This window comes from Paramormyrops kingsleyae, chromosome 4 (assembly GCF_048594095.1).
Source record: "Paramormyrops kingsleyae isolate MSU_618 chromosome 4, PKINGS_0.4, whole genome shotgun sequence".
NCBI classification, from domain to species: Eukaryota; Metazoa; Chordata; class Actinopteri; order Osteoglossiformes; family Mormyridae; genus Paramormyrops; species Paramormyrops kingsleyae.
In genome coordinates this window covers 46,065,102-46,091,511 of record NC_132800.1, presented here as the reverse complement: position 1 = coordinate 46,091,511, position 26,410 = coordinate 46,065,102, and the positions used below count along the sequence as shown (strand labels likewise).

At 48.3% G+C, this 26,410-nt stretch overlaps 64 non-coding genes across 64 annotated transcripts; all 64 read left to right on the top strand.

The window, feature by feature from the left end:
• Positions 1 to 8: 8 nt before the first annotated feature.
• Positions 9 to 127, top strand: LOC140589846 (5S ribosomal RNA). Its single transcript, XR_011991025.1, has one exon. It is a non-coding gene; the product is annotated as a 5S ribosomal RNA (ribosomal RNA).
• A 297-nt stretch (positions 128 to 424) lies between these two features.
• Positions 425 to 543, top strand: LOC140589260 (5S ribosomal RNA). Its single transcript, XR_011990437.1, has one exon. It is a non-coding gene; the product is annotated as a 5S ribosomal RNA (ribosomal RNA).
• A 297-nt stretch (positions 544 to 840) lies between these two features.
• LOC140590420 (5S ribosomal RNA) lies at positions 841 to 959 on the top strand. Its single transcript, XR_011991263.1, has one exon. It is a non-coding gene; the product is annotated as a 5S ribosomal RNA (ribosomal RNA).
• Positions 960 to 1,256: 297 nt separating this feature from the next.
• LOC140589605 (5S ribosomal RNA) lies at positions 1,257 to 1,375 on the top strand. The gene has a single exon (XR_011990784.1). It is a non-coding gene; the product is annotated as a 5S ribosomal RNA (ribosomal RNA).
• Positions 1,376 to 1,672: 297 nt separating this feature from the next.
• On the top strand, positions 1,673 to 1,791 carry LOC140589127 (5S ribosomal RNA). The gene has a single exon (XR_011990304.1). It is a non-coding gene; the product is annotated as a 5S ribosomal RNA (ribosomal RNA).
• A 297-nt stretch (positions 1,792 to 2,088) lies between these two features.
• Positions 2,089 to 2,207, top strand: LOC140589123 (5S ribosomal RNA). Its single transcript, XR_011990300.1, has one exon. It is a non-coding gene; the product is annotated as a 5S ribosomal RNA (ribosomal RNA).
• Positions 2,208 to 2,504: 297 nt separating this feature from the next.
• Positions 2,505 to 2,623, top strand: LOC140589259 (5S ribosomal RNA). The gene has a single exon (XR_011990436.1). It is a non-coding gene; the product is annotated as a 5S ribosomal RNA (ribosomal RNA).
• Positions 2,624 to 2,920: 297 nt separating this feature from the next.
• On the top strand, positions 2,921 to 3,039 carry LOC140589258 (5S ribosomal RNA). The gene has a single exon (XR_011990435.1). It is a non-coding gene; the product is annotated as a 5S ribosomal RNA (ribosomal RNA).
• Positions 3,040 to 3,336: 297 nt separating this feature from the next.
• Positions 3,337 to 3,455, top strand: LOC140589121 (5S ribosomal RNA). Its single transcript, XR_011990298.1, has one exon. It is a non-coding gene; the product is annotated as a 5S ribosomal RNA (ribosomal RNA).
• Positions 3,456 to 3,752: 297 nt separating this feature from the next.
• On the top strand, positions 3,753 to 3,871 carry LOC140590042 (5S ribosomal RNA). The gene has a single exon (XR_011991221.1). It is a non-coding gene; the product is annotated as a 5S ribosomal RNA (ribosomal RNA).
• Positions 3,872 to 4,168: 297 nt separating this feature from the next.
• Positions 4,169 to 4,287, top strand: LOC140589257 (5S ribosomal RNA). The gene has a single exon (XR_011990434.1). It is a non-coding gene; the product is annotated as a 5S ribosomal RNA (ribosomal RNA).
• Positions 4,288 to 4,584: 297 nt separating this feature from the next.
• On the top strand, positions 4,585 to 4,703 carry LOC140589256 (5S ribosomal RNA). The gene has a single exon (XR_011990433.1). It is a non-coding gene; the product is annotated as a 5S ribosomal RNA (ribosomal RNA).
• A 297-nt stretch (positions 4,704 to 5,000) lies between these two features.
• Positions 5,001 to 5,119, top strand: LOC140590799 (5S ribosomal RNA). The gene has a single exon (XR_011991636.1). It is a non-coding gene; the product is annotated as a 5S ribosomal RNA (ribosomal RNA).
• Positions 5,120 to 5,416: 297 nt separating this feature from the next.
• On the top strand, positions 5,417 to 5,535 carry LOC140589898 (5S ribosomal RNA). The gene has a single exon (XR_011991077.1). It is a non-coding gene; the product is annotated as a 5S ribosomal RNA (ribosomal RNA).
• Positions 5,536 to 5,832: 297 nt separating this feature from the next.
• On the top strand, positions 5,833 to 5,951 carry LOC140589254 (5S ribosomal RNA). The gene has a single exon (XR_011990431.1). It is a non-coding gene; the product is annotated as a 5S ribosomal RNA (ribosomal RNA).
• A 297-nt stretch (positions 5,952 to 6,248) lies between these two features.
• On the top strand, positions 6,249 to 6,367 carry LOC140590409 (5S ribosomal RNA). The gene has a single exon (XR_011991262.1). It is a non-coding gene; the product is annotated as a 5S ribosomal RNA (ribosomal RNA).
• Positions 6,368 to 6,664: 297 nt separating this feature from the next.
• LOC140590398 (5S ribosomal RNA) lies at positions 6,665 to 6,783 on the top strand. The gene has a single exon (XR_011991261.1). It is a non-coding gene; the product is annotated as a 5S ribosomal RNA (ribosomal RNA).
• Positions 6,784 to 7,080: 297 nt separating this feature from the next.
• LOC140589126 (5S ribosomal RNA) lies at positions 7,081 to 7,199 on the top strand. The gene has a single exon (XR_011990303.1). It is a non-coding gene; the product is annotated as a 5S ribosomal RNA (ribosomal RNA).
• A 297-nt stretch (positions 7,200 to 7,496) lies between these two features.
• On the top strand, positions 7,497 to 7,615 carry LOC140589120 (5S ribosomal RNA). The gene has a single exon (XR_011990297.1). It is a non-coding gene; the product is annotated as a 5S ribosomal RNA (ribosomal RNA).
• Positions 7,616 to 7,912: 297 nt separating this feature from the next.
• LOC140589498 (5S ribosomal RNA) lies at positions 7,913 to 8,031 on the top strand. Its single transcript, XR_011990677.1, has one exon. It is a non-coding gene; the product is annotated as a 5S ribosomal RNA (ribosomal RNA).
• A 297-nt stretch (positions 8,032 to 8,328) lies between these two features.
• LOC140590387 (5S ribosomal RNA) lies at positions 8,329 to 8,447 on the top strand. Its single transcript, XR_011991260.1, has one exon. It is a non-coding gene; the product is annotated as a 5S ribosomal RNA (ribosomal RNA).
• Positions 8,448 to 8,744: 297 nt separating this feature from the next.
• LOC140589723 (5S ribosomal RNA) lies at positions 8,745 to 8,863 on the top strand. The gene has a single exon (XR_011990902.1). It is a non-coding gene; the product is annotated as a 5S ribosomal RNA (ribosomal RNA).
• A 297-nt stretch (positions 8,864 to 9,160) lies between these two features.
• On the top strand, positions 9,161 to 9,279 carry LOC140590376 (5S ribosomal RNA). The gene has a single exon (XR_011991258.1). It is a non-coding gene; the product is annotated as a 5S ribosomal RNA (ribosomal RNA).
• A 297-nt stretch (positions 9,280 to 9,576) lies between these two features.
• Positions 9,577 to 9,695, top strand: LOC140589471 (5S ribosomal RNA). Its single transcript, XR_011990650.1, has one exon. It is a non-coding gene; the product is annotated as a 5S ribosomal RNA (ribosomal RNA).
• Positions 9,696 to 9,992: 297 nt separating this feature from the next.
• LOC140590365 (5S ribosomal RNA) lies at positions 9,993 to 10,111 on the top strand. Its single transcript, XR_011991257.1, has one exon. It is a non-coding gene; the product is annotated as a 5S ribosomal RNA (ribosomal RNA).
• A 297-nt stretch (positions 10,112 to 10,408) lies between these two features.
• Positions 10,409 to 10,527, top strand: LOC140590354 (5S ribosomal RNA). The gene has a single exon (XR_011991256.1). It is a non-coding gene; the product is annotated as a 5S ribosomal RNA (ribosomal RNA).
• A 297-nt stretch (positions 10,528 to 10,824) lies between these two features.
• On the top strand, positions 10,825 to 10,943 carry LOC140590343 (5S ribosomal RNA). The gene has a single exon (XR_011991255.1). It is a non-coding gene; the product is annotated as a 5S ribosomal RNA (ribosomal RNA).
• A 297-nt stretch (positions 10,944 to 11,240) lies between these two features.
• On the top strand, positions 11,241 to 11,359 carry LOC140590332 (5S ribosomal RNA). Its single transcript, XR_011991254.1, has one exon. It is a non-coding gene; the product is annotated as a 5S ribosomal RNA (ribosomal RNA).
• A 297-nt stretch (positions 11,360 to 11,656) lies between these two features.
• On the top strand, positions 11,657 to 11,775 carry LOC140590321 (5S ribosomal RNA). The gene has a single exon (XR_011991253.1). It is a non-coding gene; the product is annotated as a 5S ribosomal RNA (ribosomal RNA).
• A 297-nt stretch (positions 11,776 to 12,072) lies between these two features.
• On the top strand, positions 12,073 to 12,191 carry LOC140589113 (5S ribosomal RNA). Its single transcript, XR_011990290.1, has one exon. It is a non-coding gene; the product is annotated as a 5S ribosomal RNA (ribosomal RNA).
• A 297-nt stretch (positions 12,192 to 12,488) lies between these two features.
• Positions 12,489 to 12,607, top strand: LOC140589161 (5S ribosomal RNA). The gene has a single exon (XR_011990338.1). It is a non-coding gene; the product is annotated as a 5S ribosomal RNA (ribosomal RNA).
• A 297-nt stretch (positions 12,608 to 12,904) lies between these two features.
• Positions 12,905 to 13,023, top strand: LOC140590311 (5S ribosomal RNA). Its single transcript, XR_011991252.1, has one exon. It is a non-coding gene; the product is annotated as a 5S ribosomal RNA (ribosomal RNA).
• Positions 13,024 to 13,320: 297 nt separating this feature from the next.
• LOC140589482 (5S ribosomal RNA) lies at positions 13,321 to 13,439 on the top strand. Its single transcript, XR_011990661.1, has one exon. It is a non-coding gene; the product is annotated as a 5S ribosomal RNA (ribosomal RNA).
• Positions 13,440 to 13,736: 297 nt separating this feature from the next.
• LOC140589497 (5S ribosomal RNA) lies at positions 13,737 to 13,855 on the top strand. The gene has a single exon (XR_011990676.1). It is a non-coding gene; the product is annotated as a 5S ribosomal RNA (ribosomal RNA).
• Positions 13,856 to 14,152: 297 nt separating this feature from the next.
• On the top strand, positions 14,153 to 14,271 carry LOC140590300 (5S ribosomal RNA). Its single transcript, XR_011991251.1, has one exon. It is a non-coding gene; the product is annotated as a 5S ribosomal RNA (ribosomal RNA).
• Positions 14,272 to 14,568: 297 nt separating this feature from the next.
• On the top strand, positions 14,569 to 14,687 carry LOC140590289 (5S ribosomal RNA). Its single transcript, XR_011991250.1, has one exon. It is a non-coding gene; the product is annotated as a 5S ribosomal RNA (ribosomal RNA).
• Positions 14,688 to 14,984: 297 nt separating this feature from the next.
• Positions 14,985 to 15,103, top strand: LOC140590279 (5S ribosomal RNA). The gene has a single exon (XR_011991249.1). It is a non-coding gene; the product is annotated as a 5S ribosomal RNA (ribosomal RNA).
• A 297-nt stretch (positions 15,104 to 15,400) lies between these two features.
• Positions 15,401 to 15,519, top strand: LOC140590267 (5S ribosomal RNA). Its single transcript, XR_011991247.1, has one exon. It is a non-coding gene; the product is annotated as a 5S ribosomal RNA (ribosomal RNA).
• A 297-nt stretch (positions 15,520 to 15,816) lies between these two features.
• LOC140590256 (5S ribosomal RNA) lies at positions 15,817 to 15,935 on the top strand. The gene has a single exon (XR_011991246.1). It is a non-coding gene; the product is annotated as a 5S ribosomal RNA (ribosomal RNA).
• A 297-nt stretch (positions 15,936 to 16,232) lies between these two features.
• On the top strand, positions 16,233 to 16,351 carry LOC140589879 (5S ribosomal RNA). The gene has a single exon (XR_011991058.1). It is a non-coding gene; the product is annotated as a 5S ribosomal RNA (ribosomal RNA).
• A 297-nt stretch (positions 16,352 to 16,648) lies between these two features.
• Positions 16,649 to 16,767, top strand: LOC140589494 (5S ribosomal RNA). Its single transcript, XR_011990673.1, has one exon. It is a non-coding gene; the product is annotated as a 5S ribosomal RNA (ribosomal RNA).
• Positions 16,768 to 17,064: 297 nt separating this feature from the next.
• On the top strand, positions 17,065 to 17,183 carry LOC140590245 (5S ribosomal RNA). The gene has a single exon (XR_011991245.1). It is a non-coding gene; the product is annotated as a 5S ribosomal RNA (ribosomal RNA).
• Positions 17,184 to 17,480: 297 nt separating this feature from the next.
• On the top strand, positions 17,481 to 17,599 carry LOC140590234 (5S ribosomal RNA). Its single transcript, XR_011991244.1, has one exon. It is a non-coding gene; the product is annotated as a 5S ribosomal RNA (ribosomal RNA).
• A 297-nt stretch (positions 17,600 to 17,896) lies between these two features.
• Positions 17,897 to 18,015, top strand: LOC140590223 (5S ribosomal RNA). Its single transcript, XR_011991243.1, has one exon. It is a non-coding gene; the product is annotated as a 5S ribosomal RNA (ribosomal RNA).
• Positions 18,016 to 18,312: 297 nt separating this feature from the next.
• Positions 18,313 to 18,431, top strand: LOC140590211 (5S ribosomal RNA). The gene has a single exon (XR_011991241.1). It is a non-coding gene; the product is annotated as a 5S ribosomal RNA (ribosomal RNA).
• A 297-nt stretch (positions 18,432 to 18,728) lies between these two features.
• Positions 18,729 to 18,847, top strand: LOC140590200 (5S ribosomal RNA). Its single transcript, XR_011991240.1, has one exon. It is a non-coding gene; the product is annotated as a 5S ribosomal RNA (ribosomal RNA).
• A 297-nt stretch (positions 18,848 to 19,144) lies between these two features.
• LOC140589496 (5S ribosomal RNA) lies at positions 19,145 to 19,263 on the top strand. Its single transcript, XR_011990675.1, has one exon. It is a non-coding gene; the product is annotated as a 5S ribosomal RNA (ribosomal RNA).
• Positions 19,264 to 19,560: 297 nt separating this feature from the next.
• Positions 19,561 to 19,679, top strand: LOC140590189 (5S ribosomal RNA). Its single transcript, XR_011991239.1, has one exon. It is a non-coding gene; the product is annotated as a 5S ribosomal RNA (ribosomal RNA).
• A 297-nt stretch (positions 19,680 to 19,976) lies between these two features.
• LOC140590178 (5S ribosomal RNA) lies at positions 19,977 to 20,095 on the top strand. Its single transcript, XR_011991238.1, has one exon. It is a non-coding gene; the product is annotated as a 5S ribosomal RNA (ribosomal RNA).
• Positions 20,096 to 20,392: 297 nt separating this feature from the next.
• On the top strand, positions 20,393 to 20,511 carry LOC140589651 (5S ribosomal RNA). Its single transcript, XR_011990830.1, has one exon. It is a non-coding gene; the product is annotated as a 5S ribosomal RNA (ribosomal RNA).
• A 297-nt stretch (positions 20,512 to 20,808) lies between these two features.
• On the top strand, positions 20,809 to 20,927 carry LOC140590167 (5S ribosomal RNA). Its single transcript, XR_011991237.1, has one exon. It is a non-coding gene; the product is annotated as a 5S ribosomal RNA (ribosomal RNA).
• Positions 20,928 to 21,224: 297 nt separating this feature from the next.
• Positions 21,225 to 21,343, top strand: LOC140590155 (5S ribosomal RNA). The gene has a single exon (XR_011991235.1). It is a non-coding gene; the product is annotated as a 5S ribosomal RNA (ribosomal RNA).
• Positions 21,344 to 21,640: 297 nt separating this feature from the next.
• Positions 21,641 to 21,759, top strand: LOC140590144 (5S ribosomal RNA). The gene has a single exon (XR_011991234.1). It is a non-coding gene; the product is annotated as a 5S ribosomal RNA (ribosomal RNA).
• A 297-nt stretch (positions 21,760 to 22,056) lies between these two features.
• LOC140590133 (5S ribosomal RNA) lies at positions 22,057 to 22,175 on the top strand. The gene has a single exon (XR_011991233.1). It is a non-coding gene; the product is annotated as a 5S ribosomal RNA (ribosomal RNA).
• A 297-nt stretch (positions 22,176 to 22,472) lies between these two features.
• On the top strand, positions 22,473 to 22,591 carry LOC140590122 (5S ribosomal RNA). The gene has a single exon (XR_011991232.1). It is a non-coding gene; the product is annotated as a 5S ribosomal RNA (ribosomal RNA).
• Positions 22,592 to 22,888: 297 nt separating this feature from the next.
• Positions 22,889 to 23,007, top strand: LOC140590217 (5S ribosomal RNA). Its single transcript, XR_011991242.1, has one exon. It is a non-coding gene; the product is annotated as a 5S ribosomal RNA (ribosomal RNA).
• A 297-nt stretch (positions 23,008 to 23,304) lies between these two features.
• On the top strand, positions 23,305 to 23,423 carry LOC140590111 (5S ribosomal RNA). The gene has a single exon (XR_011991231.1). It is a non-coding gene; the product is annotated as a 5S ribosomal RNA (ribosomal RNA).
• A 297-nt stretch (positions 23,424 to 23,720) lies between these two features.
• On the top strand, positions 23,721 to 23,839 carry LOC140589495 (5S ribosomal RNA). Its single transcript, XR_011990674.1, has one exon. It is a non-coding gene; the product is annotated as a 5S ribosomal RNA (ribosomal RNA).
• A 297-nt stretch (positions 23,840 to 24,136) lies between these two features.
• LOC140590100 (5S ribosomal RNA) lies at positions 24,137 to 24,255 on the top strand. The gene has a single exon (XR_011991230.1). It is a non-coding gene; the product is annotated as a 5S ribosomal RNA (ribosomal RNA).
• A 297-nt stretch (positions 24,256 to 24,552) lies between these two features.
• On the top strand, positions 24,553 to 24,671 carry LOC140590089 (5S ribosomal RNA). Its single transcript, XR_011991229.1, has one exon. It is a non-coding gene; the product is annotated as a 5S ribosomal RNA (ribosomal RNA).
• A 297-nt stretch (positions 24,672 to 24,968) lies between these two features.
• Positions 24,969 to 25,087, top strand: LOC140590078 (5S ribosomal RNA). Its single transcript, XR_011991228.1, has one exon. It is a non-coding gene; the product is annotated as a 5S ribosomal RNA (ribosomal RNA).
• A 297-nt stretch (positions 25,088 to 25,384) lies between these two features.
• Positions 25,385 to 25,503, top strand: LOC140589493 (5S ribosomal RNA). Its single transcript, XR_011990672.1, has one exon. It is a non-coding gene; the product is annotated as a 5S ribosomal RNA (ribosomal RNA).
• Positions 25,504 to 25,800: 297 nt separating this feature from the next.
• Positions 25,801 to 25,919, top strand: LOC140590067 (5S ribosomal RNA). The gene has a single exon (XR_011991227.1). It is a non-coding gene; the product is annotated as a 5S ribosomal RNA (ribosomal RNA).
• Positions 25,920 to 26,216: 297 nt separating this feature from the next.
• LOC140590056 (5S ribosomal RNA) lies at positions 26,217 to 26,335 on the top strand. Its single transcript, XR_011991226.1, has one exon. It is a non-coding gene; the product is annotated as a 5S ribosomal RNA (ribosomal RNA).
• The last annotated feature ends 75 nt before the right edge of the window (positions 26,336 to 26,410 follow it).

The following is a 26,410-nucleotide window of genomic DNA, read 5'->3' as shown; positions in this document are numbered from 1 at the left end:
CTTCCCTCGCTTACGGCCATACCGTTCCGACTGCGCCCGATCTCGTCTGATCTCGGAAGCTAAGCGGAGCCTGGCTTGGTTAGTACTTGGTTGGGAGACTGCCCGGGAATACCAAGTGCCGTAAGCTTTTTCTTAGTTTCACCTTATCCAGAGGGCCCTGCGTCTTGCCACGAATGTAAAGATGTCACTACCCTTTCATTTCACAAATTACCTTTATTTGTACAAAGACGGCAGTCCCCGCCCACTTTTGCAGAAAGTACTCGTAGCAATCGTATACAACTCACCGATTTCTTCCTCATTTTAATAACGACTTTCTCAAAGACATCTTGACATCAATGCCGCATCGACGTCTGCTCTTCTCTCGGTGCGACTCTCAATAAACCCTCAACTGAAAACAAAAGTGCTGATTCTGGCCGCTTCCCTCGCTTACGGCCATACCGTTCCGACTGCGCCCGATCTCGTCTGATCTCGGAAGCTAAGCGGGGCCGGGCTTGGTTAGTACTTGGTTGGGAGACTGCCCGGGAATACCAAGTGCCGTAAGCTTTTTCTTAGTTTCACCTTATCCAGAGGGCCCTGCGTCTTGCCACGAATGTAAAGATGTCACTACCCTTTCATTTCACAAATTACCTTTATTTGTACAAAGACGGCAGTCCCCGCCCACTTTTGCAGAAAGTACTCGTAGCAATCGTATACAACTCACCGATTTCTTCCTCATTTTAATAACGACTTTCTCAAAGACATCTTGACATCAATGCCGCATCGACGTCTGCTCTTCTCTCGGTGCGACTCTCAATAAACCCTCAACTGAAAACAAAAGTGCTGATTCTGGCCGCTTCCCTCGCTTACGGCCATACCGTTCCGACTGCGCCCGATCTCGTCTGATCTCGGAAGCTAAGCGGGGCCGGGCTTGGTTAGTACTTGGTTGGGAGACTGCCTGGGAATACCAAGTGCCGTAAGCTTTTTCTTAGTTTCACCTTATCCAGAGGGCCCTGCGTCTTGCCACGAATGTAAAGATGTCACTACCCTTTCATTTCACAAATTACCTTTATTTGTACAAAGACGGCAGTCCCCGCCCACTTTTGCAGAAAGTACTCGTAGCAATCGTATACAACTCACTGATTTCTTCCTCATTTTAATAACGACTTTCTCAAAGACATCTTGACATCAATGCCGCATCGACGTCTGCTCTTCTCTCGGTGCGACTCTCAATAAACCCTCAACTGAAAACAAAAGTGCTGATTCTGGCCGCTTCCCTCGCTTACGGCCATACCGTTCCGACTGCGCCCGATCTCGTCTGATCTCGGAAGCTAAGCGGGGCTGGGCTTGGTTAGTACTTGGTTGGGAGACTGCCTGGGAATACCAAGTGCCGTAAGCTTTTTCTTAGTTTCACCTTATCCAGAGGGCCCTGCGTCTTGCCACGAATGTAAAGATGTCACTACCCTTTCATTTCACAAATTACCTTTATTTGTACAAAGACGGCAGTCCCCGCCCACTTTTGCAGAAAGTACTCGTAGCAATCGTATACAACTCACCGATTTCTTCCTCATTTTAATAACGACTTTCTCAAAGACATCTTGACATCAATGCCGCATCGACGTCTGCTCTTCTCTCGGTGCGACTCTCAATAAACCCTCAACTGAAAACAAAAGTGCTGATTCTGGCCGCTTCCCTCGCTTACGGCCATACCGTTCCGACTGCGCCCGATCTCGTCTGATCTCGGAAGCTAAGCGGGGCCGGGCTTGGTTAGTACTTGGTTGGGAGACTGCCTGAGAATACCAAGTGCCGTAAGCTTTTTCTTAGTTTCACCTTATCCAGAGGGCCCTGCGTCTTGCCACGAATGTAAAGATGTCACTACCCTTTCATTTCACAAATTACCTTTATTTGTACAAAGACGGCAGTCCCCGCCCACTTTTGCAGAAAGTACTCGTAGCAATCGTATACAACTCACCGATTTCTTCCTCATTTTAATAACGACTTTCTCAAAGACATCTTGACATCAATGCCGCATCGACGTCTGCTCTTCTCTCGGTGCGACTCTCAATAAACCCTCAACTGAAAACAAAAGTGCTGATTCTGGCCGCTTCCCTCGCTTACGGCCATACCGTTCCGACTGCGCCCGATCTCGTCTGATCTCGGAAGCTAAGCGGGGCCGGGCTTGGTTAGTACTTGGTTGGGAGACTGCTTGGGAATACCAAGTGCCGTAAGCTTTTTCTTAGTTTCACCTTATCCAGAGGGCCCTGCGTCTTGCCACGAATGTAAACATGTCACTACCCTTTCATTTCACAAATTACCTTTATTTGTACAAAGACGGCAGTCCCCGCCCACTTTTGCAGAAAGTACTCGTAGCAATCGTATACAACTCACCGATTTCTTCCTCATTTTAATAACGACTTTCTCAAAGACATCTTGACATCAATGCCGCATCGACGTCTGCTCTTCTCTCGGTGCGACTCTCAATAAACCCTCAACTGAAAACAAAAGTGCTGATTCTGGCCGCTTCCCTCGCTTACGGCCATACCGTTCCGACTGCGCCCGATCTCGTCTGATCTCGGAAGCTAAGCGGGGCCGGGCTTGGTTAGTACTTGGTTGGGAGACTGCCCGGGAATACCAAGTGCCGTAAGCTTTTTCTTAGTTTCACCTTATCCAGAGGGCCCTGCGTCTTGCCACGAATGTAAAGATGTCACTACCCTTTCATTTCACAAATTACCTTTATTTGTACAAAGACGGCAGTCCCCGCCCACTTTTGCAGAAAGTACTCGTAGCAATCGTATACAACTCACCGATTTCTTCCTCATTTTAATAACGACTTTCTCAAAGACATCTTGACATCAATGCCGCATCGACGTCTGCTCTTCTCTCGGTGCGACTCTCAATAAACCCTCAACTGAAAACAAAAGTGCTGATTCTGGCCGCTTCCCTCGCTTACGGCCATACCGTTCCGACTGCGCCCGATCTCGTCTGATCTCGGAAGCTAAGCGGGGCCGGGCTTGGTTAGTACTTGGTTGGGAGACTGCCCGGGAATACCAAGTGCCGTAAGCTTTTTCTTAGTTTCACCTTATCCAGAGGGCCCTGCGTCTTGCCACGAATGTAAAGATGTCACTACCCTTTCATTTCACAAATTACCTTTATTTGTACAAAGACGGCAGTCCCCGCCCACTTTTGCAGAAAGTACTCGTAGCAATCGTATACAACTCACCGATTTCTTCCTCATTTTAATAACGACTTTCTCAAAGACATCTTGACATCAATGCCGCATCGACGTCTGCTCTTCTCTCGGTGCGACTCTCAATAAACCCTCAACTGAAAACAAAAGTGCTGATTCTGGCCGCTTCCCTCGCTTACGGCCATACCGTTCCGACTGCGCCCGATCTCGTCTGATCTCGGAAGCTAAGCGGGGCCGGGCTTGGTTAGTACTTGGTTGGGAGACTGCTTGGGAATACCAAGTGCCGTAAGCTTTTTCTTAGTTTCACCTTATCCAGAGGGCCCTGCGTCTTGCCACGAATGTAAAGATGTCACTACCCTTTCATTTCACAAATTACCTTTATTTGTACAAAGACGGCAGTCCCCGCCCACTTTTGCAGAAAGTACTCGTAGCAATCGTATACAACTCACCGATTTCTTCCTCATTTTAATAACGACTTTCTCAAAGACATCTTGACATCAATGCCGCATCGACGTCTGCTCTACTCTCGGTGCGACTCTCAATAAACCCTCAACTGAAAACAAAAGTGCTGATTCTGGCCGCTTCCCTCACTTACGGCCATACCGTTCCGACTGCGCCCGATCTCGTCTGATCTCGGAAGCTAAGCGGGGCCGGCCTTGGTTAGTACTTGGTTGGGAGACTGCCCGGGAATACCAAGTGCCGTAAGCTTTTTCTTAGTTTCACCTTATCCAGAGGGCCCTGCGTCTTGCCACGAATGTAAAGATGTCACTACCCTTTCATTTCACAAATTACCTTTATTTGTACAAAGACGGCAGTCCCCGCCCACTTTTGCAGAAAGTACTCGTAGCAATCGTATACAACTCACCGATTTCTTCCTCATTTTAATAACGACTTTCTCAAAGACATCTTGACATCAATGCCGCATCGACGTCTGCTCTTCTCTCGGTGCGACTCTCAATAAACCCTCAACTGAAAACAAAAGTGCTGATTCTGGCCGCTTCCCTCGCTTACGGCCATACCGTTCCGACTGCGCCCGATCTCGTCTGATCTCGGAAGCTAAGCGGGGCCGGGCTTGGTTAGTACTTGGTTGGGAGACTGCCCGGGAATACCAAGTGCCGTAAGCTTTTTCTTAGTTTCACCTTATCCAGAGGGCCCTGCGTCTTGCCACGAATGTAAAGATGTCACTACCCTTTCATTTCACAAATTACCTTTATTTGTACAAAGACGGCAGTCCCCGCCCACTTTTGCAGAAAGTACTCGTAGCAATCGTATACAACTCACCGATTTCTTCCTCATTTTAATAACGACTTTCTCAAAGACATCTTGACATCAATGCCGCATCGACGTCTGCTCTTCTCTCGGTGCGACTCTCAATAAACCCTCAACTGAAAACAAAAGTGCTGATTCTGGCCGCTTCCCTCGCTTACGGCCATACCGTTCCGACTGCGCCCGATCTCGTCTGATCTCGGAAGCTAAGCGGGGCCGGGCTTGGTTAGTACTTGGTTGGGAGACTGCCCGGGAATACCAAGTGCCGTAAGCTTTTTCTTAGTTTCACCTTATCCAGAGGGCCCTGCGTCTTGCCACGAATGTAAAGATGTCACTACCCTTTCATTTCACAAATTACCTTTATTTGTACAAAGACGGCAGTCCCCGCCCACTTTTGCAGAAAGTACTCGTAGCAATCGTATACAACTCACCGATTTCTTCCTCATTTTAATAACGACTTTCTCAAAGACATCTTGACATCAATGCCGCATCGACGTCTGCTCTTCTCTCGGTGCGACTCTCAATAAACCCTCAACTGAAAACAAAAGTGCTGATTCTGGCCGCTTCCCTCGCTTACGGCCATACCGTTCCGACTGCGCCCGATCTCATCTGATCTCGGAAGCTAAGCGGGGCCGGGCTTGGTTAGTACTTGGTTGGGAGACTGCCCGGGAATACCAAGTGCCGTAAGCTTTTTCTTAGTTTCACCTTATCCAGAGGGCCCTGCGTCTTGCCACGAATGTAAAGATGTCACTACCCTTTCATTTCACAAATTACCTTTATTTGTACAAAGACGGCAGTCCCCGCCCACTTTTGCAGAAAGTACTCGTAGCAATCGTATACAACTCACCGATTTCTTCCTCATTTTAATAACGACTTTCTCAAAGACATCTTGACATCAATGCCGCATCGACGTCTGCTCTTCTCTCGGTGCGACTCTCAATAAACCCTCAACTGAAAACAAAAGTGCTGATTCTGGCCGCTTCCCTCGCTTACGGCCATACCGTTCCGACTGCGCCCGATCTCGTCTGATCTCGGAAGCTAAGCGGGGCCTGGCTTGGTTAGTACTTGGTTGGGAGACTGCCCGGGAATACCAAGTGCCGTAAGCTTTTTCTTAGTTTCACCTTATCCAGAGGGCCCTGCGTCTTGCCACGAATGTAAAGATGTCACTACCCTTTCATTTCACAAATTACCTTTATTTGTACAAAGACGGCAGTCCCCGCCCACTTTTGCAGAAAGTACTCGTAGCAATCGTATACAACTCACCGATTTCTTCCTCATTTTAATAACGACTTTCTCAAAGACATCTTGACATCAATGCCGCATCGACGTCTGCTCTTCTCTCGGTGCGACTCTCAATAAACCCTCAACTGAAAACAAAAGTGCTGATTCTGGCCGCTTCCCTCGCTTACGGCCATACCGTTCCGACTGCGCCCGATCTCGTCTGATCTCGGAAGCTAAGCGGGGCCGGGCTTGGTTAGTACTTGGTTGGGAGACTGCCCGGGAATACCAAGTGCCGTAAGCTTTTTCTTAGTTTCACCTTATCCAGAGGGCCCTGCGTCTTGCCACGAATGTAAAGATGTCACTACCCTTTCATTTCACAAATTACCTTTATTTGTACAAAGACGGCAGTCCCCGCCCACTTTTGCAGAAAGTACTCGTAGCAATCGTATACAACTCACCGATTTCTTCCTCATTTTAATAACGACTTTCTCAAAGACATCTTGACATCAATGCCGCATCGACGTCTGCTCTTCTCTCGGTGCGACTCTCAATAAACCCTTAACTGAAAACAAAAGTGCTGATTCTGGCCGCTTCCCTCGCTTACGGCCATACCGTTCCGACTGCGCCCGATCTCGTCTGATCTCGGAAGCTAAGCGGGGCCGGGCTTGGTTAGTACTTGGTTGGGAGACTGCCTGGGAATACCAAGTGCCGTAAGCTTTTTCTTAGTTTCACCTTATCCAGAGGGCCCTGCGTCTTGCCACGAATGTAAAGATGTCACTACCCTTTCATTTCACAAATTACCTTTATTTGTACAAAGACGGCAGTCCCCGCCCACTTTTGCAGAAAGTACTCGTAGCAATCGTATACAACTCACCGATTTCTTCCTCATTTTAATAACGACTTTCTCAAAGACATCTTGACATCAATGCCGCATCGACGTCTGCTCTTCTCTCGGTGCGACTCTCAATAAACCCTCAACTGAAAACAAAAGTGCTGATTCTGGCCGCTTCCCTCGCTTACGGCCATACCGTTCCGACTGCGCCCGATCTCGTCTGATCTCGGAAGCTAAGCGGGGCCGGGCTTGGTTAGTACTTGGTTGGGAGACTGCCTGGGAATACCAAGTGCCGTAAGCTTTTTCTTAGTTTCACCTTATCCAGAGGGCCCTGCGTCTTGCCACGAATGTAAAGATGTCACTACCCTTTCATTTCACAAATTACCTTTATTTGTACAAAGACGGCAGTCCCCGCCCACTTTTGCAGAAAGTACTCGTAGCAATCGTATACAACTCACCGATTTCTTCCTCATTTTAATAACGACTTTCTCAAAGACATCTTGACATCAATGCCGCATCGACGTCTGCTCTTCTCTCGGTGCGACTCTCAATAAACCCTCAACTGAAAACAAAAGTGCTGATTCTGGCCGCTTCCCTCGCTTACGGCCATACCGTTCCGACTGCGCCCGATCTCGTCTGATCTCGGAAGCTAAGCGGGGCCGGGCTTGGTTAGTACTTGGTTGGGAGACTGCCTGAGAATACCAAGTGCCGTAAGCTTTTTCTTAGTTTCACCTTATCCAGAGGGCCCTGCGTCTTGCCACGAATGTAAAGATGTCACTACCCTTTCATTTCACAAATTACCTTTATTTGTACAAAGACGGCAGTCCCCGCCCACTTTTGCAGAAAGTACTCGTAGCAATCGTATACAACTCACCGATTTCTTCCTCATTTTAATAACGACTTTCTCAAAGACATCTTGACATCAATGCCGCATCGACGTCTGCTCTTCTCTCGGTGCGACTCTCAATAAACCCTCAACTGAAAACAAAAGTGCTGATTCTGGCCGCTTCCCTCGCTTACGGCCATACCGTTCCGACTGCGCCCGATCTCGTCTGATCTCGGAAGCTAAGCGGGGCCGGGCTTGGTTAGTACTTGGTTGGGAGACTGCTTGGGAATACCAAGTGCCGTAAGCTTTTTCTTAGTTTCACCTTATCCAGAGGGCCCTGCGTCTTGCCACGAATGTAAACATGTCACTACCCTTTCATTTCACAAATTACCTTTATTTGTACAAAGACGGCAGTCCCCGCCCACTTTTGCAGAAAGTACTCGTAGCAATCGTATACAACTCACCGATTTCTTCCTCATTTTAATAACGACTTTCTCAAAGACATCTTGACATCAATGCCGCATCGACGTCTGCTCTTCTCTCGGTGCGACTCTCAATAAACCCTCAACTGAAAACAAAAGTGCTGATTCTGGCCGCTTCCCTCGCTTACGGCCATACCGTTCCGACTGCGCCCGATCTCGTCTGATCTCGGAAGCTAAGCGGGGCCGGGCTTGGTTAGTACTTGTTTGGGAGACTGCCTGGGAATACCAAGTGCCGTAAGCTTTTTCTTAGTTTCACCTTATCCAGAGGGCCCTGCGTCTTGCCACGAATGTAAAGATGTCACCACCCTTTCATTTCACAAATTACCTTTATTTGTAGAACGACAGCAGTCCCCGCCCACTTTTGCAGAAAGTACTCGTAGCAATCGTATACAACTCACCGATTTCTTCCTCATTTTAATAACGACTTTCTCAAAGACATCTTGACATCAATGCCGCATCGACGTCTGCTCTTCTCTCGGTGCGACTCTCAATAAACCCTCAACTGAAAACAAAAGTGCTGATTCTGGCCGCTTCCCTCGCTTACGGCCATACCGTTCCGACTGCGCCCGATCTCGTCTGATCTCGGAAGCTAAGCGGGGCCGGGCTTGGTTAGTACTTGGTTGGGAGACTGCCTGGGAATACCAAGTGCCGTAAGCTTTTTCTTAGTTTCACCTTATCCAGAGGGCCCTGCGTCTTGCCACGAATGTAAAGATGTCACTACCCTTTCATTTCACAAATTACCTTTATTTGTACAAAGACGGCAGTCCCCGCCCACTTTTTCAGAAAGTACTCGTAGCAATCGTATACAACTCACCGATTTCTTCCTCATTTTAATAACGACTTTCTCAAAGACATCTTGACATCAATGCCGCATCGACGTCTGCTCTTCTCTCGGTGCGACTCTCAATAAACCCTCAACTGAAAACAAAAGTGCTGATTCTGGCCGCTTCCCTCGCTTACGGCCATACCGTTCCGACTGCGCCCGGTCTCGTATGATCTCGGAAGCTAAGCGGGGCCGGGCTTGGTTAGTACTTGGTTGGGAGACTGCCTGGGAATACCAAGTGCCGTAAGCTTTTTCTTAGTTTCACCTTATCCAGAGGGCCCTGCGTCTTGCCACAAATGTAAAGATGTCACTACCCTTTCATTTCACAAATTACCTTTATTTGTAGAACGACAGCAGTCCCCGCCCACTTTTGCAGAAAGTACTCGTAGCAATCGTATACAACTCACCGCTTTCTTCCTCATTTTAATAACGACTTTCTCAAAGACATCTTGACATCAATGCCGCATCGACGTCTGCTCTTCTCTCGGTGCGACTCTCAATAAACCCTCAACTGAAAACAAAAGTGCTGATTCTGGCCGTTTCCCTCGCTTACGGCCATACCGTTCCGACTGCGCCCGATCTCGTCTGATCTCGGAAGCTAAGCGGGGCCGGGCTTGGTTAGTACTTGGTTGGGAGACTGCCTGGGAATACCAAGTGCCGTAAGCTTTTTCTTAGTTTCACCTTATCCAGAGGGCCCTGCGTCTTGCCACGAATGTAAAGATGTCACTACCCTTTCATTTCACAAATTACCTTTATTTGTAGAACGACAGCAGTCCCCGCCCACTTTTGCAGAAAGTACTCGTAGCAATTGTATACAACTCACCGATTTCTTCCTCATTTTAATAACGACTTTCTCAAAGACATCTTGACATCAATGCCGCATCGACGTCTGCTCTTCTCTCGGTGCGACTCTCAATAAACCCTCAACTGAAAACAAAAGTGCTGATTCTGGCCGCTTCCCTCGCTTACGGCCATACCGTTCCGACTGCGCCTGATCTCGTCTGATCTCGGAAGCTAAGCGGGGCCGGGCTTGGTTAGTACTTGGTTGGGAGACTGCCTGGGAATACCAAGTGCCGTAAGCTTTTTCTTAGTTTCTCCTTATCCAGAGGGCCCTGCGTCTTGCCACGAATGTAAAGATGTCACTACCCTTTCATTTCACAAATTACCTTTATTTGTAGAACGACAGCAGTCCCCGCCCACTTTTGCAGAAAGTACTCGTAGCAATCGTATACAACTCACCGCTTTCTTCCTCATTTTAATAACGACTTTCTCAAAGACATCTTGACATCAATGCCGCATCGACGTCTGCTCTTCTCTCGGTGCGACTCTCAATAAACCCTCAACTGAAAACAAAAGGGCTGATTCTGGCCGCTTCCCTCGCTTACGGCCATACCGTTCCGACTGCGCCCGATCTCGTCTGATCTCGGAAGCTAAGCGGGGCCGGGCTTGGTTAGTACTTGGTTGGGAGACTGCCTGGGAATACCAAGTGCCGTAAGCTTTTTCTTAGTTTCACCTTATCCAGAGGGCCCTGCGTCTTGCCACGAATGTAAAGATGTCACTACCCTTTCATTTCACAAATTACCTTTATTTGTACAAAGACGGCAGTCCCCGCCCACTTTTGCAGAAAGTACTCGTAGCAATCGTATACAACTCACCGATTTCTTCCTCATTTTAATAACGACTTTCTCAAAGACATCTTGACATCAATGCCGCATCGACGTCTCCTCTTCTCTCGGTGCGACTCTTAATAAACCCTCAACTGAAAACAAAAGTGCTGATTCTGGCCGCTTCCCTCGCTTACGGCCATACCGTTCCGACTGCGCCCGATCTCGTCTGATCTCGGAAGCTAAGCGGGGCCGGGCTTGGTTAGTACTTGGTTGGGAGACTGCCTGGGAATACCAAGTGCCGTAAGCTTTTTCTTAGTTTCACCTTATCCAGAGGGCCCTGCGTCTTGCCACGAATGTAAAGATGTCACTACCCTTTCATTTCACAAATTACCTTTATTTGTAGAACGACAGCAGTCCACGCCCACTTTTGCAGAAAGTACTCGTAGCAATCGTATTCAACTCACCGATTTCTTCCTCATTTTAATAACGACTTTCTCAAAGACATCTTGACATCAATGCCGCATCGACGTCTGCTCTTCTCTCGGTGCGACTCTCAATAAACCCTCAACTGAAAACAAAAGTGCTGATTCTGGCCACTTCCCTCGCTTACGGCCATACCGTTCCGACTGCGCCCGATCTCGTCTGATCTCGGAAGCTAAGCGGGGCCGGGCTTGGTTAGTACTTGGTTGGGAGACTGCCTGGGAATACCAAGTGCCGTAAGCTTTTTCTTAGTTTCACCTTATCCAGAGGGCCCTGCGTCTTGCCACGAATGTAAAGATGTCACTACCCTTTCATTTCACAAATTACCTTTATTTGTACAAAGACGGCAGTCCCCGCCCACTTTTGCAGAAAGTACTCGTAGCAATCGTATACAACTCACCGCTTTCTTCCTCATTTTAATAACGACTTTCTCAAAGACATCTTGACATCAATGCCGCATCGACGTCTGCTCTTCTCTCGGTGCGACTCTCAATAAACCCTCAACTGAAAACAAAAGTGCTGATTCTGGCCGCTTCCCTCGCTTACGGCCATACCGTTCCGACTGCGCCCGATCTCGTCTGATCTCGGAAGCTAAGCGGGGCCGGGCTTGGTTAGTACTTGGTTGGGAGACTGCCTGGGAATACCAAGTGCCGTAAGCTTTTTCTTAGTTTCACCTTATCCAGAGGGCCCTGCGTCTTGCCACGAATGTAAAGATGTCACTACCCTTTCATTTCACAAATTACCTTTATTTGTACAAAGACGGCAGTCCCCGCCCACTTTTGCAGAAAGTACTCGTAGCAATCGTATACAACTCACCGCTTTCTTCCTCATTTTAATAACGACTTTCTCAAAGACATCTTGACATCAATGCCGCATCGACGTCTGCTCTTCTCTCGGTGCGACTCTCAATAAACCCTCAACTGAAAACAAAAGTGCTGATTCTGGCCGCTTCCCTCGCTTACGGCCATACCGTTCCGACTGCGCCCGATCTCGTCTGATCTCGGAAGCTAAGCGGGGCCGGGCTTGGTTAGTACTTGGTTGGGAGACTGCCTGGGAATACCAAGTGCCGTAAGCTTTTTCTTAGTTTCTCCTTATCCAGAGGGCCCTGCGTCTTGCCACGAATGTAAAGATGTCACTACCCTTTCATTTCACAAATTACCTTTATTTGTACAAAGACGGCAGTCCCCGCCCACTTTTGCAGAAAGTACTCGTAGCAATCGTATACAACTCACCGATTTCTTCCTCATTTTAATAACGACTTTCTCAAAGACATCTTGACATCAATGCCGCATCGACGTCTGCTCTTCTCTCGGTGCGACTCTCAATAAACCCTCAACTGAAAACAAAAGTGCTGATTCTGGCCGCTTCCCTCGCTTACGGCCATACCGTTCCGACTGCGCCCGATCTCGTCTGATCTCGGAAGCTAAGCGGGGCCGGGCTTGGTTAGTACTTGGTTGGGAGACTGCCTGGGAATACCAAGTGCTGTAAGCTTTTTCTTAGTTTCACCTTATCCAGAGGGCCCTGCGTCTTGCCACGAATGTAAAGATGTCACTACCCTTTCATTTCACAAATTACCTTTATTTGTAGAACGACAGCAGTCCCCGCCCACTTTTGCAGAAAGTATTCGTAGCAAACGTATACAACTCACCGATTTCTTCCTCATTTTAATAACGACTTTCTCAAAGACATCTTGACATCAATGCCGCATCGACGTCTGCTCTTCTCTCGGTGCGACTCTCAATAAACCCTCAACTGAAAACAAAAGTGCTGATTCTGGCCGCTTCCCTCGCTTACGGCCATACCGTTCCGACTGCGCCCGATCTCGTCTGATCTCGGAAGCTAAGCGGGACCGGGCTTGGTTAGTACTTGGTTGGGAGACTGCCTGGGAATACCAAGTGCCGTAAGCTTTTTCTTAGTTTCACCTTATCCAGAGGGCCCTGCGTCTTGCCACGAATGTAAAGATGTCACTACCCTTTCATTTCACAAATTACCTTTATTTGTACAAAGACGGCAGTCCCCGCCCACTTTTGCAGAAAGTACTCGTAGCAATCGTATACAACTCACCGATTTCTTCCTCATTTTAATAACGACTTTCTCAAAGACATCTTGACATCAATGCCGCATCGACGTCTGCTCTTCTCTCGGTGCGACTCTCAATAAACCCTCAACTGAAAACAAAAGTGCTGATTCTGGCCGCTTCCCTCGCTTACGGCCATACCGTTCCGACTGCGCCCGATCTCGTCTGATCTCGGAAGCTAAGCGGGGCCGGGCTTGGTTAGTACTTGGTTGGGAGACTGCCTGGGAATACCAAGTGCCGTAAGCTTTTTCTTAGTTTCACCTTATCCAGAGGGCCCTGCGTCTTGCCACGAATGTAAAGATGTCACTACCCTTTCATTTCACAAATTACCTTTATTTGTAGAACGACAGCAGTCCCCGCCCACTTTTGCAGAAAGTACTCGTAGCAATCGTATACAACTCACCGCTTTCTTCCTCATTTTAATAACGACTTTCTCAAAGACATCTTGACATCAATGCCGCATCGACGTCTGCTCATCTCTCGGTGCGACTCTCAATAAACCCTCAACTGAAAACAAAAGGGCTGATTCTGGCCGCTTCCCTCGCTTACGGCCATACCGGTCCGACTGCGCCCGATCTCGTCTGATCTCGGAAGCTAAGCGGGGCCGGGCTTGGTTAGTACTTGGTTGGGAGACTGCCTGGGAATACCAAGTGCCGTAAGCTTTTTCTTAGTTTCACCTTATCCAGAGGGCCCTGCGTCTTGCCACGAATGTAAAGATGTCACTACCCTTTCATTTCACAAATTACCTTTATTTCTACAAAGACGGCAGTCCCCGCCCACTTTTGCAGAAAGTACTCGTAGCAATCGTATACAACTCACCGATTTCATCCTCATTTTAATAACGACTTTCTCAAAGACATCTTGACATCAATGCCGCATCGACGTCTGCTCTTCTCTCGGTGCGACTCTCAATAAACCCTCAACTGAAAACAAAAGTGCTGATTCTGGCCGCTGCCCTCGCTTACGGCCATACCGTTCCGACTGCGCCCGATCTCGTCTGATCTCGGAAGCTAAGCGGGGCCGGGCTTGGTTAGTACTTGTTTGGGAGACTGCCTGGGAATACCAAGTGCCGTAAGCTTTTTCTTAGTTTCACCTTATCCAGAGGGCCCTGCGTCTTGCCACGAATGTAAAGATGTCACTACCCTTTCATTTCACAAATTACCTTTATTTGTAGAACGACAGCAGTCCCCGCCCACTTTTGCAGAAAGTACTCGTAGCAATCGTATACAACTCACCGATTTCATCCTCATTTTAATAACGACTTTCTCAAAGACATCTTGACATCAATGCCGCATCGACGTCTGCTCTTCTCTCGGTGCGACTCTCAATAAACCCTCAACTGAAAACAAAAGTGCTGATTCTGGCCGCTTCCCTCGCTTACGGCCATACCGTTCCGACTGCGCCCGATCTCGTCTGATCTCGGAAGCTAAGCGGGGCCGGGCTTGGTTAGTACTTGGTTGGGAGACTGCCTGGGAATACCAAGTGCCGTAAGCTTTTTCTTAGTTTCACCTTATCCAGAGGGCCCTGCGTCTTGCCACGAATGTAAAGATGTCACTACCCTTTCATTTCACAAATTACCTTTATTTGTACAAAGACGGCAGTCCCCGCCCACTTTTGCAGAAAGTACTCGTAGCAATCGTATACAACTCACCGATTTCTTCCTCATTTTGATAACGACTTTCTCAAAGACATCTTGACATCAATGCCGCATCGACGTCTGCTCTTCTCTCGGTGCGACTCTCAATAAACCCTCAACTGAAAACAAAAGTGCTGATTCTGGCCGCTTCCCTCGCTTACGGCCATACCGTTCCGACTGCGCCCGATCTCGTCTGATCTCGGAAGCTAAGCGGGGCCGGGCTTGGTTAGTACTTGGTTGGGAGACTGCCTGGGAATACCAAGTGCCGTAAGCTTTTTCTTAGTTTCACCTTATCCAGAGGGCCCTGCGTCTTGCCACGAATGTAAAGATGTCACTACCCTTTCATTTCACAAATTACCTTTATTTGTAGAACGACAGCAGTCCCCGCCCACTTTTGCAGAAAGTACTCGTAGCAATCGTATACAACTCACCGATTTCTTCCTCATTTTAATAACGAGTTTCTCAAAGACATCTTGACATCAATGCCGCATCGACGTCTGCTCTTCTCTCGGTGCGACTCTCAATAAACCCTCAACTGAAAACAAAAGTGCTGATTCTGGCCGCTTCCCTCGCTTACGGCCATACCGTTCCGACTGCGCCCGATCTCGTCTGATCTCGGAAGCTAAGCGGGGCCGGGCTTGGTTAGTACTTGGTTGGGAGACTGCCTGGGAATACCAAGTGCCGTAAGCTTTTTCTTAGTTTCACCTTATCCAGAGGGCCCTGCGTCTTGCCACGAATGTAAAGATGTCACTACCCTTTCATTTCACAAATTACCTTTATTTCTACAAAGACGGCAGTCCCCGCCCACTTTTGCAGAAAGTACTCGTAGCAATCGTATACAACTCACCGATTTCTTCCTCATTTTGATAACGACTTTCTCAAAGACATCTTGACATCAATGCCGCATCGACGTCTGCTCTTCTCTCGGTGCGACTCTCAATAAACCCTCAACTGAAAACAAAAGTGCTGATTCTGGCCGCTTCCCTCGCTTACGGCCATACCGTTCCGACTGCGCCCGATCTCGTCTGATCTCGGAAGCTAAGCGGGGCCGGGCTTGGTTAGTACTTGGTTGGGAGACTGCCTGGGAATACCAAGTGCCGTAAGCTTTTTCTTAGTTTCACCTTATCCAGAGGGCCCTGCGTCTTGCCACGAATGTAAAGATGTCACTACCCTTTCATTTCACAAATTACCTTTATTTGTAGAACGACAGCAGTCCCCGCCCACTTTTGCAGAAAGTACTCGTAGCAATCGTATACAACTCACCGATTTCTTCCTCATTTTAATAACGAGTTTCTCAAAGACATCTTGACATCAATGCCGCATCGACGTCTGCTCTTCTCTCGGTGCGACTCTCAATAAACCCTCAACTGAAAACAAAAGTGCTGATTCTGGCCGCTTCCCTCGCTTACGGCCATACCGTTCCGACTGCGCCCGATCTCGTCTGATCTCGGAAGCTAAGCGGGGCCGGGCTTGGTTAGTACTTGGTTGGGAGACTGCCTGGGAATACCAAGTGCCGTAAGCTTTTTCTTAGTTTCACCTTATCCAGAGGGCCCTGCGTCTTGCCACGAATGTAAAGATGTCACTACCCTTTCATTTCACAAATTACCTTTATTTGTACAAAGACGGCAGTCCCCGCCCACTTTTGCAGAAAGTACTCGTAGCAATCGTATACAACTCACCGATTTCATCCTCATTTTAATAACGACTTTCTCAAAGACATCTTGACATCAATGCCGCATCGACGTCTGCTCTTCTCTCGGTGCGACTCTCAATAAACCCTCAACTGAAAACAAAAGTGCTGATTCTGGCCGCTGCCCTCGCTTACGGCCATACCGTTCCGACTGCGCCCGATCTCGTCTGATCTCGGAAGCTAAGCGGGGCCGGGCTTGGTTAGTACTTGTTTGGGAGACTGCCTGGGAATAGCAAGTGCCGTAAGCTTTTTCTTAGTTTCACCTTATCCAGAGGGCCCTGCGTCTTGCCACGAATGTAAAGATGTCACTACCCTTTCATTTCACAAATTACCTTTATTTGTAGAACGACAACAGTCCCCGCCCACTTTTGCAGAAAGTACTCGTAGCAATCGTATACAACTCACCGATTTCTTCCTCATTTTAATAACGAGTTTCTCAAAGACATCTTGACATCAATGCCGCATCGACGTCTGCTCTTCTCTCGGTGCGACTCTCAATAAACCCTCAACTGAAAACAAAAGTGCTGATTCTGGCCGCTTCCCTCGCTTACGGCCATACCGTTCCGACTGCGCCCGATCTCGTCTGATCTCGGAAGCTAAGCGGGGCTGGGCTTGGTTAGTACTTGGTTGGGAGACTGCCTGGGAATACCAAGTGCCGTAAGCTTTTTCTTAGTTTCACCTTATCCAGAGGGCCCTGCGTCTTGCCACGAATGTAAAGATGTCACTACCCTTTCATTTCACAAATTACCTTTATTTGTACAAAGACGGCAGTCCCCGCCCACTTTTGCAGAAAGTACTCGTAGCAATCGTATACAACTCACCGCTTTCTTCCTCATTTTAATAACGACTTTCTCAAAGACATCTTGACATCAATGCCGCATCGACGTCTGCTCTTCTCTCGGTGCGACTCTCAATAAACCCTCAACTGAAAACAAAAGTGCTGATTCTGGCCGCTTCCCTCGCTTACGGCCATACCGTTCCGACTGCGCCCGATCTCGTCTGATCTCGGAAGCTAAGCGGGGCCGGGCTTGGTTAGTACTTGGTTGGGAGACTGCCTGGGAATACCAAGTGCCGTAAGCTTTTTCTTAGTTTCACCTTATCCAGAGGGCCCTGCGTCTTGCCACGAATGTAAAGATGTCACTACCCTTTCATTTCACAAATTACCTTTATTTGTAGAACGACAGCAGTCCCCGCCCACTTTTGCAGAAAGTACTCGTAGCAATCGTATACAACTCACCGCTTTCTTCCTCATTTTAATAACGACTTTCTCAAAGACATCTTGACATCAATGCCGCATCGACGTCTGCTCTTCTCTCGGTGCGACTCTCAATAAACCCTCAACTGAAAACAAAAGTGCTGATTCTGGCCGCTTCCCTCGCTTACGGCCATACCGTTCCGACTGCGCCCGATCTCGTCTGATCTCGGAAGCTAAGCGGGGCCGGGCTTGGTTAGTACTTGGTTGGGAGACTGCCTGGGAATACCAAGTGCCGTAAGCTTTTTCTTAGTTTCACCTTATCCAGAGGGCCCTGCGTCTTGCCACGAATGTAAAGATGTCACTACCCTTTCATTTCACAAATTACCTTTATTTGTAGAACGACAGCAGTCCCCGCCCACTTTTGCAGAAAGTACTCGTAGCAATCGTATACAACTCACCGATTTCTTCCTCATTTTAATAACGACTTTCTCAAAGACATCTTGACATCAATGCCGCATCGACGTCTGCTCTTCTCTCGGTGCGACTCTCAATAAACCCTCAACTGAAAACAAAAGTGCTGATTCTGGCCGCTTCCCTCGCTTACGGCCATACCGTTCCGACTGCGCCCGATCTCGTCTGATCTCGGAAGCTAAGCGGGGCCGGGCTTGGTTAGTACTTGGTTGGGAGACTGCCTGGGAATACCAAGTGCCGTAAGCTTTTTCTTAGTTTCACCTTATCCAGAGGGCCCTGCGTCTTGCCACGAATGTAAAGATGTCACTACCCTTTCATTTCACAAATTACCTTTATTTGTACAAAGACGGCAGTCCCCGCCCACTTTTGCAGAAAGTACTCGTAGCAATCGTATACAACTCACCGATTTCTTCCTCATTTTAATAATGACTTTCTCAAAGACATCTTGACATCAATGCCGCATCGACGTCTGCTCTTCTCTCGGTGCGACTCTCAATAAACCCTCAACTGAAAAAAAAAGTGCTGATTCTGGCCGCTTCCCTCGCTTACGGCCATACCGTTCCGACTGCGCCCGATCTCGTCTGATCTCGGAAGCTAAGCGGGGCCGGGCTTGGTTAGTACTTGGTTGGGAGACTGCCTGGGAATACCAAGTGCCGTAAGCTTTTTCTTAGTTTCACCTTATCCAGAGGGCCCTGCGTCTTGCCACGAATGTAAAGATGTCACTACCCTTTCATTTCACAAATTACCTTTATTTGTAGAACGACAGCAGTCCCCGCCCACTTTTGCAGAAAGTACTCGTAGCAATCGTATACAACTCACCGCTTTCTTCCTCATTTTAATAACGACTTTCTCAAAGACATCTTGACATCAATGCCGCATCGACGTCTGCTCATCTCTCGGTGCGACTCTCAATAAACCCTCAACTGAAAACAAAAGGGCTGATTCTGGCCGCTTCCCTCGCTTACGGCCATACCGTTCCGACTGCGCCCGATCTCGTCTGATCTCGGAAGCTAAGCGGGGCCGGGCTTGGTTAGTACTTGGTTGGGAGACTGCCTGGGAATACCAAGTGCCGTAAGCTTTTTCTTAGTTTCACCTTATCCAGAGGGCCCTGCGTCTTGCCACGAATGTAAAGATGTCACTACCCTTTCATTTCACAAATTACCTTTATTTCTACAAAGACGGCAGTCCCCGCCCACTTTTGCAGAAAGTACTCGTAGCAATCGTATACAACTCACCGATTTCATCCTCATTTTAATAACGACTTTCTCAAAGACATCTTGACATCAATGCCGCATCGACGTCTGCTCTTCTCTCGGTGCGACTCTCAATAAACCCTCAACTGAAAACAAAAGTGCTGATTCTGGCAGCTGCCCTCGCTTACGGCCATACCGTTCCGACTGCGCCCGATCTCGTCTGATCTCGGAAGCTAAGCGGGGCCGGGCTTGGTTAGTACTTGTTTGGGAGACTGCCTGGGAATACCAAGTGCCGTAAGCTTTTTCTTAGTTTCACCTTATCCAGAGGGCCCTGCGTCTTGCCACGAATGTAAAGATGTCACTACCCTTTCATTTCACAAATTACCTTTATTTGTAGAACGACAGCAGTCCCCGCCCACTTTTGCAGAAAGTACTCGTAGCAATCGTATACAACTCACCGATTTCTTCCTCATTTTAATAACGAGTTTCTCAAAGACATCTTGACATCAATGCCGCATCGACGTCTGCTCTTCTCTCGGTGCGACTCTCAATAAACCCTCAACTGAAAACAAAAGTGCTGATTCTGGCCGCTTCCCTCGCTTACGGCCATACCGTTCCGACTGCGCCCGATCTCGTCTGATCTCGGAAGCTAAGCGGGGCCGGGCTTGGTTAGTACTTGGTTGGGAGACTGCCTGGGAATACCAAGTGCCGTAAGCTTTTTCTTAGTTTCACCTTATCCAGAGGGCCCTGCGTCTTGCCACGAATGTAAAGATGTCACTACCCTTTCATTTCACAAATTACCTTTATTTGTAGAACGACAGCAGTCCCCGCCCACTTTTGCAGAAAGTACTCGTAGCAATCGTATACAACTCACCGATTTCTTCCTCATTTTAATAACGAGTTTCTCAAAGACATCTTGACATCAATGCCGCATCGACGTCTGCTCTTCTCTCGGTGCGACTCTCAATAAACCCTCAACTGAAAACAAAAGTGCTGATTCTGGCCGCTTCCCTCGCTTACGGCCATACCGTTCCGACTGCGCCCGATCTCGTCTGATCTCGGAAGCTAAGCGGGGCCGGGCTTGGTTAGTACTTGGTTGGGAGACTGCCTGGGAATACCAAGTGCCGTAAGCTTTTTCTTAGTTTCACCTTATCCAGAGGGCCCTGCGTCTTGCCACGAATGTAAAGATGTCACTACCCTTTCATTTCACAAATTACCTTTATTTGTACAAAGACGGCAGTCCCCGCCCACTTTTGCAGAAAGTACTCGTAGCAATCGTATACAACTCACCGCTTTCTTCCTCATTTTAATAACGACTTTCTCAAAGACATCTTGACATCAATGCCGCATCGACGTCTGCTCTTCTCTCGGTGCGACTCTCAATAAACCCTCAACTGAAAACAAAAGTGCTGATTCTGGCCGCTTCCCTCGCTTACGGCCATACCGTTCCGACTGCGCCCGATCTCGTCTGATCTCGGAAGCTAAGCGGGGCCGGGCTTGGTTACTACTTGGTTGGGAGACTGCCTGGGAATACCAAGTGCCGTAAGCTTTTTCTTAGTTTCACCTTATCCAGAGGGCCCTGCGTCTTGCCACGAATGTAAAGATGTCACTACCCTTTCATTTCACAAATTACCTTTATTTGTAGAACGACAGCAGTCCCCGCCCACTTTTGCAGAAAGTACTCGTAGCAATCGTATACAACTCACCGCTTTCTTCCTCATTTTAATAACGACTTTCTCAAAGACATCTTGACATCAATGCCGCATCGACGTCTGCTCTTCTCTCGGTGCGACTCTCAATAAACCCTCAACTGAAAACAAAAGTGCTGATTCTGGCCGCTTCCCTCGCTTACGGCCATACCGTTCCGACTGCGCCCGATCTCGTCTGATCTCGGAAGCTAAGCGGGGCCGGGCTTGGTTAGTACTTGGTTGGGAGACTGCCTGGGAATACCAAGTGCCGTAAGCTTTTTCTTAGTTTCACCTTATCCAGAGGGCCCTGCGTCTTGCCACGAATGTAAAGATGTCACTACCCTTTCATTTCACAAATTACCTTTATTTGTAGAACGACAGCAGTCCCCGCCCACTTTTGCAGAAAGTACTCGTAGCAATCGTATACAACTCACCACTTTCTTCCTCATTTTAATAACGACTTTCTCAAAGACATCTTGACATCAATGCCGCATCGACGTCTGCTCTTCTCTCGGTGCGACTCTCAATAAACCCTCAACTGAAAACAAAAGTGCTGATTCTGGCCGCTTCCCTCGCTTACGGCCATACCGTTCCGACTGCGCCCGATCTCGTCTGATCTCGGAAGCTAAGCGGGGCCGGGCTTGGTTAGTACTTGGTTGGGAGACTGCCTGGGAATACCAAGTGCCGTAAGCTTTTTCTTAGTTTCACCTTATCCAGAGGGCCCTGCGTCTTGCCACGAATGTAAAGATGTCACTACCCTTTCATTTCACAAATTACCTTTATTTGTACAAAGACGGCAGTCCCCGCCCACTTTTGCAGAAAGTACTCGTAGCAATCATATACAACTCACCGATTTCTTCCTCATTTTAATAACGACTTTCTCAAAGACATCTTGACATTAATGCCGCATCGATGTCTGCTCTTCTCTCGGTGCGACTCTCAATAAACCCTCAACTGAAAACAAAAGTGCTGATTCTGGCCGCTTCCCTCGCTTACGGCCATACCGTTCCGACTGCGCCCGATCTCGTCTGATCTCGGAAGCTAAGCGGGGCCGGGCTTGGTTAGTACTTGGTTGGGAGACTGCCTGGGAATACCAAGTGCCGTAAGCTTTTTCTTAGTTTCACCTTATCCAGAGGGCCCTGCGTCTTGCCACGAATGTAAAGATGTCACTACCCTTTCATTTCACAAATTACCTTTATTTGTAGAACGACAGCAGTCCCCGCCCACTTTTGCAGAAAGTACTCGTAGCAATCGTATACAACTCACCACTTTCTTCCTCATTTTAATAACGACTTTCTCAAAGACATCTTGACATCAATGGCGCATCGACGTCTGCTCTTCTCTCGGTGCGACTCTCAATAAACCCTCAACTGAAAACAAAAGGGCTGATTCTGGCCGCTTCCCTCGCTTACGGCCATACCGTTCCGACTGCGCCCGATCTCGTCTGATCTCGGAAGCTAAGCGGGGCCGGGCTTGGTTAGTACTTGGTTGGGAGACTGCCTGGGAATACCAAGTGCCGTAAGCTTTTTCTTAATTTCACCTTATCCAGAGGGCCCTGCGTCTTGCCACGAATGTAAAGATGTCACTACCCTTTCATTTCACAAATTACCTTTATTTGTACAAAGACGGCAGTCCCCGCCCACTTTTGCAGAAAGTACTCGTAGCAATCGTATACAACTCACCGATTTCTTCCTCATTTTAATAACGACTTTCTCAAAGACATCTTGACATCAATGCCGCATCGACGTCTGCTCTTCTCTCGGTGCGACTCTCAAGAAACCCTCAACTGAAAACTAAAGTGCTGATTCTGGCCGCTTCCCTCGCTTACGGCCATACCGTTCCGACTGCGCCCGATCTCGTCTGATCTCGGAAGCTAAGCGGGGCCGGGCTTGGTTAGTACTTGGTTGGGAGACTGCCTGGGAATACCAAGTGCCGTAAGCTTTTTCTTAGTTTCACCTTATCCAGAGGGCCCTGCGTCTTGCCACGAATGTAAAGATGTCACTACCCTTTCATTTCACAAATTACCTTTATTTGTACAAAGACGGCAGTCCCCGCCCACTTTTGCAGAAAGTACTCGTAGCAATCGTATACAACTCACCGATTTCTTCCTCATTTTAATAACGACTTTCTCAAAGACATCTTGACATCAATGCCGCATCGACGTCTGCTCTTCTCTCGGTGCGACTCTCAATAAACCCTCAACTGAAAACAAAAGTGCTGATTCTGGCCGCTTCCCTCGCTTACGGCCATACCGTTCCGACTGCACCCGATCTCGTCTGATCTCGGAAGCTAAGCGGGGCCGGGCTTGGTTAGTACTTGGTTGGGAGACTGCCTGGGAATACCAAGTGCCGTAAGCTTTTTCTTAGTTTCACCTTATCCAGAGGGCCCTGCGTCTTGCCACGAATGTAAAGATGTCACTACCCTTTCATTTCACAAATTACCTTTATTTGTAGAACGACAGCAGTCCCCGCCCACTTTTGCAGAAAGTACTCGTAGCAATCGTATACAACTCACCGCTTTCTTCCTCATTTTAATAACGACTTTCTCAAAGACATCTTGACATCAATGCCGCATCGACGTCTGCTCATCTCTCGGTGCGACTCTCAATAAACCCTCAACTGAAAACAAAAGGGCTGATTCTGGCCGCTTCCCTCGCTTACGGCCATACCGTTCCGACTGCGCCCGATCTCGTCTGATCTCGGAAGCTAAGCGGGGCCGGGCTTGGTTAGTACTTGGTTGGGAGACTGCCTGGGAATACCAAGTGCCGTAAGCTTTTTCTTAGTTTCACCTTATCCAGAGGGCCCTGCGTCTTGCCACGAATGTAAAGATGTCACTACCCTTTCATTTCACAAATTACCTTTATTTCTACAAAGACGGCAGTCCCCGCCCACTTTTGCAGAAAGTACTCGTAGCAATCGTATACAACTCACCGATTTCATCCTCATTTTAATAACGACTTTCTCAAAGACATCTTGACATCAATGCCGCATCGACGTCTGCTCTTCTCTCGGTGCGACTCTCAATAAACCCTCAACTGAAAACAAAAGTGCTGATTCTGGCAGCTGCCCTCGCTTACGGCCATACCGTTCCGACTGCGCCCGATCTCGTCTGATCTCGGAAGCTAAGCGGGGCCGGGCTTGGTTAGTACTTGTTTGGGAGACTGCCTGGGAATACCAAGTGCCGTAAGCTTTTTCTTAGTTTCACCTTATCCAGAGGGCCCTGCGTCTTGCCACGAATGTAAAGATGTCACTACCCTTTCATTTCACAAATTACCTTTATTTGTAGAACGACAGCAGTCCCCGCCCACTTTTGCAGAAAGTACTCGTAGCAATCGTATACAACTCACCGATTTCTTCCTCATTTTAATAACGAGTTTCTCAAAGACATCTTGACATCAATGCCGCATCGACGTCTGCTCTTCTCTCGGTGCGACTCTCAATAAACCCTCAACTGAAAACAAAAGTGCTGATTCTGGCCGCTTCCCTCGCTTACGGCCATACCGTTCCGACTGCGCCCGATCTCGTCTGATCTCGGAAGCTAAGCGGGGCCGGGCTTGGTTAGTACTTGGTTGGGAGACTGCCTGGGAATACCAAGTGCCGTAAGCTTTTTCTTAGTTTCACCTTATCCAGAGGGCCCTCCGTCTTGCCACGAATGTAAAGATGTCACTACCCTTTCATTTCACAAATTACCTTTATTTGTACAAAGACGGCAGTCCCCGCCCACTTTTGCAGAAAGTACTCGTAGCAATCGTATACAACTCACCGATTTCTTCCTCATTTTAATAACGACTTTCTCAAAGACATCTTGACATCAATGCCGCATCGACGTCTGCTCTTCTCTCGGTGCGACTCTCAATAAACCCTCAACTGAAAACAAAAGTGCTGATTCTGGCCGCTTCCCTCGCTTACGGCCATACCGTTCCGACTGCGCCCGATCTCGTCTGATCTCGGAAGCTAAGCGGGGCCGGGCTTGGTTAGTACTTGGTTGGGAGACTGCCTGGGAATACCAAGTGCCGTAAGCTTTTTCTTAGTTTCACCTTATCCAGAGGGCCCTGCGTCTTGCCATGAATGTAAAGATGTCACTACCCTTTCATTTCACAAATTACCTTTATTTGTAGAACGACAGCAGTCCCCGCCCACTTTTGCAGAAAGTACTCGTAGCAATCGTATACAACTCACCGCTTTCTTCCTCATTTTAATAACGACTTTCTCAAAGACATCTTGACATCAATGCCGCATCGACGTCTGCTCATCTCTCGGTGCGACTCTCAATAAACCCTCAACTGAAAACAAAAGGGCTGATTCTGGCCGCTTCCCTCGCTTACGGCCATACCGTTCCGACTGCGCCCGATCTCGTCTGATCTCGGAAGCTAAGCGGGGCCGGGCTTGGTTAGTACTTGGTTGGGAGACTGCCTGGGAATACCAAGTGCCGTAAGCTTTTTCTTAGTTTCACCTTATCCAGAGGGCCCTGCGTCTTGCCACGAATGTAAAGATGTCACTACCCTTTCATTTCACAAATTACCTTTATTTCTACAAAGACGGCAGTCCCCGCCCACTTTTGCAGAAAGTACTCGTAGCAATCGTATACAACTCACCGATTTCATCCTCATTTTAATAACGACTTTCTCAAAGACATCTTGACATCAATGCCGCATCGACGTCTGCTCTTCTCTCGGTGCGACTCTCAATAAACCCTCAACTGAAAACAAAAGTGCTGATTCTGGCCGCTGCCCTCGCTTACGGCCATACCGTTCCGACTGCGCCCGATCTCGTCTGATCTCGGAAGCTAAGCGGGGCCGGGCTTGGTTAGTACTTGTTTGGGAGACTGCCTGGGAATACCAAGTGCCGTAAGCTTTTTCTTAGTTTCACCTTATCCAGAGGGCCCTGCGTCTTGCCACGAATGTAAAGATGTCACTACCCTTTCATTTCACAAATTACCTTTATTTGTAGAACGACAGCAGTCCCCGCCCACTTTTGCAGAAAGTACTCGTAGCAATCGTATACAACTCACCGATTTCATCCTCATTTTAATAACGAGTTTCTCAAAGACATCTTGACATCAATGCCGCATCGACGTCTGCTCTTCTCTCGGTGCGACTCTCAATAAACCCTCAACTGAAAACAAAAGTGCTGATTCTGGCCGCTTCCCTCGCTTACGGCCATACCGTTCCGACTGCGCCCGATCTCGTCTGATCTCGGAAGCTAAGCGGGGCCGGGCTTGGTTAGTACTTGGTTGGGAGACTGCCTGGGAATACCAAGTGCCGTAAGCTTTTTCTTAGTTTCACCTTATCCAGAGGGCCCTGCGTCTTGCCACGAATGTAAAGATGTCACTACCCTTTCATTTCACAAATTACCTTTATTTGTACAAAGACGGCAGTCCCCGCCCACTTTTGCAGAAAGTACTCGTAGCAATCGTATACAACTCACCGATTTCTTCCTCATTTTGATAACGACTTTCTCAAAGACATCTTGACATCAATGCCGCATCGACGTCTGCTCTTCTCTCGGTGCGACTCTCAATAAACCCTCAACTGAAAACAAAAGTGCTGATTCTGGCCGCTTCCCTCGCTTACGGCCATACCGTTCCGACTGCGCCCGATCTCGTCTGATCTCGGAAGCTAAGCGGGGCCGGGCTTGGTTAGTACTTGGTTGGGAGACTGCCTGGGAATACCAAGTGCCGTAAGCTTTTTCTTAGTTTCACCTTATCCAGAGGGCCCTGCGTCTTGCCACGAATGTAAAGATGTCACTACCCTTTCATTTC